This window comes from Notamacropus eugenii, chromosome 2 (assembly GCF_028372415.1).
Source record: "Notamacropus eugenii isolate mMacEug1 chromosome 2, mMacEug1.pri_v2, whole genome shotgun sequence".
NCBI classification, from domain to species: Eukaryota; Metazoa; Chordata; class Mammalia; order Diprotodontia; family Macropodidae; genus Notamacropus; species Notamacropus eugenii.
In genome coordinates this window covers 263,948,309-263,954,329 of record NC_092873.1, presented here as the reverse complement: position 1 = coordinate 263,954,329, position 6,021 = coordinate 263,948,309, and positions in this window count along the sequence as shown.

Below are 6,021 nucleotides of genomic sequence, written 5' to 3'. Positions count from 1 at the left end.
TTATCTATATTTTAACGTAAGTGCAGCTATTGACACCATAGGAAAATTCTGGGCCTGAAGTCAGGAAGACCTGAGTTCAAATTCTGTCTCAGATGTATATTAGCTGTATGACTTTAGGCAAGTCACTTAACTAGTCCTGAACTTAACTAATCAAACTTCTGCCTAAGGACCAAAGGCCACCAAATCTGACCTGCTTGCCCATTTTTGTACTTCTGCGAGCTAAGAATAGTTTTTACATGTTTAAAGCAAAATTATTATGTTTTAAAATGTAGACCTTCCAAAAACAGGTAGTCCCATAGTGTTCTGATCCCTGAGCTGGTCCAACACTTCATTTTACAGATGGGGAAACTGAGACCTAACAAGGGTAAGTAATATGTTCAGGGTTATCTTTAGAGGAGACTGAACTTTGTTTCTCTAATGCTAGAACTAGTTTTCTTTCCACTAAACCACACTTGTCTTTAAAATGGTGATGATAATAATATTTATACTACCCACCTCGCTGGGTAAGGTAAACATTTTGTTTGTTCATAAACAGGATATAATTGTAAGATGATGGAAGATTCTCCCATTAAATGATCAAAAGAGAATTATTATTGTCTCAGATAATACATAGGTAAAATATTCTTGGAAAACTTAGGTTATATTTCCAATATATAGGAAGAAGCCCTGCTTAAAGATTTATATATACGTTTATATGTACATACAATATATATTATCCATATTTCACCAGTTTACTCTTATCTGTCCATTGTAAGGATCAGTATTGCAGATTATCTTCTCTATACTAGGCAATCATCTTTCTCTGGTTGAAAAGGAGAGAAAGTGATCCTTTCTTCTGGGCAACTAGGTGGCACAGTGGATAAAGCTGTGGGTCTGGAGTCAAGAAGACTCATCTTCTTGTGTTCAGAACTGGCCTCAGATACTTACAACCTGTGTGACCCTAAGCAAGTCACTTAACCCTGTTTGTTTCAGTTTCCTCATCCACAAAATGAGCTGAAGAAAGAAATAGCAAATCACTCCAGAATCTTTGCCAAGAAAACCCCAAATGGGGTCACAAAGAGTCAGACATGACTTAATAAGAACCACAATATCTGTAGGTGATTGAGAGTTGGTGGATTGGAACACTGTCAATGGAACAGAGAGAGCATATTTTAAGTAGGATGGAGGGAGAGAGGGAAGACACACATTCTCTGGCTACTTGCTGACAGGGATGAGTGATAAAAGACCTATCCAATTTGGTTCTTTGATTACCATGATGAGAGGGGTGTGGTCTATGGGTGATCTATGGCAAAGAAATAAGAGAAGACAGAATCACAGAATGTTAGAAGTGAAAAGAACCTTAGAGATTATATGGGACAGGGGTGGGGAATCTGTGATCTTGAGGCCATGTGTGGCCTTCTAGGTCCTTAGGTGCAGTCTTTTGACTAAGTCCAAGTTTTACAGAACAAATCCTTTTATTAAGGAGATTTGTTCTGTGAAGTTTGGATTCAGTCAAAGGGCCACACTTTAGGACCTAGAGGGCCACATGTGACCTTCAGTTTCCCATTCCTGACAGAGTCAAACTCCCTTATTTTAGAAATTTAGAATTTGAAGTTTTGAAAAGACTAGGACCCAAATATCCCATGTACCTAGGCCAGTGTTCTTTTCACATATATATTTTTAAGTTAAAAATATGATTTATTATGGAAATGTTTTACATGATTGCGCATGTATAAATTATATTGGATTGCTTACTGTCTCAGGAAGTGGGGAGAGGAGTGAGAAGAAGGAATGAGAGAATTTAGAACTCAAAACTTTAAAATATATTAAAAATTATTTTAACATGTAATTGGGGAAAATTAAAATATATATTTAAAATGCTTTGTACTTATTTGCTACTTAATTTTTTTATTATTTATTTTAAAAATTCTTTTCAAATTTTGAGTTCTAAATTCTCTCCTTTCCTCCCATTCACTGAGAAGGCAAGCAATTATACATATGAAAGCATGTGAAATGTATTTCCATATTAACCATATTGCAAAAAAAAAATCAACAAAAATAAAATGAGAAAAATTATACTTTATTTTGTCTTCGGTGTTTATCACTTCTCTGGAGGTAGATCACATTTTGTCATCATGAGTCCTTTGGAAGTGTGTCTTAGATCATTGTATTTATCAAAGTAGATAAGTTTTCACTGATGATCATCACAGCATTGCTGCTACTATGTTCAACGATCTGCTGATTTCTTCTTAGTTCACTTTGCATCAGTTCATTATGGCTTCACATGTTTTCCTTAAACCATGATCCTGGCCATTTCTTACAGCAAATAGTACTTCATCACTATCTTATGCCACAATTCATCCAGCCATTCCCCAATTGATGAGCAATCCAACAGTTTCCAGTTCTTTACCACCAAAAAAAGAGCTGCTATAAATATTTTTATGCATATAGATCCTTTTCCTATTTCTTTGATCTCTTTGGAGTGCAGACCTATTAGTGGTATTGCCAAATCAAAGGGAATACAGAGTTGTACAGCCCATTGGGCATAGTTCTAAATTGTTTTCCAGAATAATTGGACCAGTTCACAACTGTACCAGCAGTGCAGTAGTATACCTATTTCCCACCAGCTCTTTCAGCGTTTATAGTTTCTGATACATGTAAGGTAGTACCTCAGAGTTGTTTTAATTTACATTTCTCTAATCAGTAGTGATTTAGAGAACTTTTCATATGACTATAGATAGTTTTCATTTTTTCTTCTGAAAATTGCCTATTCATAATCATTGACCATATATCAATTGGAACCAAACCAACCAACCAACCAATTGGAGAATGGCTCTTATTTAATAAATTGACTCAGTTCTCTATATATCTGAGAAATGAGGCCTTTATTGGAGAAACTTGCTATAAAAAATTTTGATATAACTTTATTGTCTATGGTACCTTTAATCAAAATGCTTATCTCTTTAATTAGGCATATTTTTGCTTTTGCTTTGTCTACCACCATGATCGCTATTTTTGCCTTTTTTTTTAACTTCAGCTGAAGCATAATAGATTTAAATTTGGAGGGGCCTTTAGAATGCAATATACTCATTTTACAGATGAGGAAACGGAGTGAAAGAAGCTAAAGTACTCTCCCCGAAGTCACATAGGTAGAAAGTGGCAGAGCCAGGGAATATTTATCTTATATCGAAGAAATCATTTGTGAGATTCATAATTTAGTCCATACCAATATATAGATGTTTTTCTATGTATGCTGACAAGAGCCCAATCAAATAGTATTCAATGTTTCTATAATGACTCCACACAGATGTCCCTACTAACTAATCACCTGGTATTCAGTAAATAGGAATGTGGGGTGTAGGGTGTGTTCAGGGAGGACCAGTACCTTTGGTGTGATGGCTGCTGAGCCCTTTTCAGGGCTCTTTCCACCTCTGGTGTCCACCTGTTCCACTCAACGCTTACCTGTGGCTCCAAGAAGTTGCAGCATGCTCAATGGCCACACCCTGGTAAACTGTTTTGGCAGCCAGGCTAAACCAGGTTGAGGGTAACCAAGGGGTCTCAAACTCATTGGTGAGTTAGGGGGGTGTCTACCCCAAGCATGTGAAGACTTCCCCTGGTGGAATGGGCAGATGAGAACAATTTGTTCCAATGGCTATGAAGGCTGCTGAAACAGGCAATGTGGAGTGCATAGAGAATGATTAGACACCAAAGATGCCAAGGTCATCCACTGCATCCTGAGCCATCGCCAGCCATCTTGACCCTATCCTGCCACTGGACTATGACAACTCAGGAGGAGAGAGTGAGTCTGATGACTTCATGCAACTCAACTCACTTAAATCCAATTTACACATGAATAAAAAGATATCACCCGTACCCCTTTCTCGAACTGAACTTCCAAGCATTCAAACTATGCTTCAGAGAGCACAACTCCAATGGGCTGGCTATGTTATTCGAATGCAAAATGTACGCTTGCCAAAAAGACTATTTTATAGAGAACTAGCATGGGGCAGGAGATTACATGGTGTTCAGAAGGAGCAATACAAGGACTCTCTCAAGGTCTCTCTCAAGAACTGTGGATTTGATTGTGCGTCATGGGAGACACTGGCACAGGACCACTCAGCATGTTGTGCCCACATCAGAAAAGTTGCTGTGCTCTATAAGCATAACAGAATTGAAACAGCACAAAGGAAACGTAGGATGTGCAAATTTGGAGTATCCACCCCAAATGTTCACAGGGACTATCTCTGTCCAATTTGTGGTAGAGCATTCTGAGCTCCCATTGCTCTGATCAGCCACAATCATACACATTGAAACTTGACTTTATCACGGTGATGTCATTTTGGTCGTCTTTGAGAACGAAGGACTACAACCAACCAACCAATAATGTGAATGTAAATAAATGTGTTTTTCATCTAATGGGAGAATGGAAACAGCAGTGTACGAGGGGGTTATCCTATCTAGCTTGTGGTTCCAATCTGCTTCTAATTGGTGTGGCCATGGGCGAGTCATTCTGGGACATTCCCAGAAGTTTTTCCTGGGTCTGTTTCCACAGGTGTAAAATGAAGAGATTAGACCAGATAATAGCTGACAACTCTCCTAGCTCAACTATTCAGGCCCTGAGGGTAAAATGAATCAACTTTATTTTACAAAATAATACATTTAACTTTGGCTTCTGCTTAAGCATTTAAGCAGATAGGTGGAGATAAATAATTGGGGGGAGGGGAAATCCACCTCCAACAAGTAAGCAATCAATCATTCCTTTAAAGGTCAACATCAAGCCCTAAGGCAGAACGGTCATTTATCAAAGAATCTGTTTAGAAATCAATATACCTTTGAAGGCACCAGGGCAGGCATGTGTTTCTCCAGCATTTGATTTGTAGACTCAGGGTAAACAGGTCTACAGAACAAAAACATGTGCAGCAATTATCTTGCACACAAGTACCATGGTAGCCTGTCCAGGAGTCAGCAGTATCCACTGATATCCTGGCAAACACAAAAAGTCAGTTCAAAGCCTGTCTCAAGAGCCTACTTGTGCTAGACAGGCTAGGGTCTGAAGTATGTGTGTTTGCTGGATTTTTTTTCTAATGTAATTCTGACTTCTATTCCCAAACACCCATTCTCTCTAATATTTACAAGTTGTCAGATTCTTCTTAGGAATTTAAGGTAGCAATTTGAAAATTCCCATCTACCAATCATAATTTAAAATTAAATGATAGTGCTAACTGGAAAAGCTTAGAAGAAACTAAACCTAAATTTTTTTTTAAGAAAAGTTTAAATGACACTCTGCCAGGATATGGAGAAACATTTGGTTTGGCCTAAATGTTACAAAACTAATTTCTTGTCAAAATTTAATGTTTTAGCATCATTAGACAAAACAATTGGCATTTCTCAAATAACTTTATTCATAAAATGTATGTGTTTATTTTTGGTTGGTCTGAAGATACGCCAGCTTCCAAGGAAATTGGAGTTACTTTTCAACCAGTTCTTTGCAAGGTATTTCCTTGTGTGTTTCTATTTTTCCCTATTATTTTAGGAATTTTATGAAGGGATCAGATTAGTTTAACTCCAAGGTCTCTTCCAAATATAACATTTTATCATTTTATTCATCCTCAGTTCAGCTTATTACAAACCAAACTAGAGAACCTCAAAAACCCAGTCACACTGATAGAAGATTCAGTGTGGTGAAAAAGAAGACAGAGTTACAGAGCACCTGAGTTTGAGCCTTTCCATTTGCTAACTGTTCACTCTGGGGAAGACATTTCATCTCTATGAGAAAGCTCCTTCATCTATAGATAAGATTATATATAACCCTTGCAGAGACATTGGGATGTGATGGAGAGTATTCGAGCCTTGAAGACAGGAAGACCTTGTTTTGAATGTTACTTCTACCAATAACTATACAACCCTGGTCTGCACACTTAACTATTAAGTGCAATTTTCTAGGATAAATCCACTAAGATATAAATGAGTTGCCTACTTGACATTTCAAACTCCAGTTTCTCAGAAATATCTCACTCTCAACAAGTCTAAAATAATACTCAT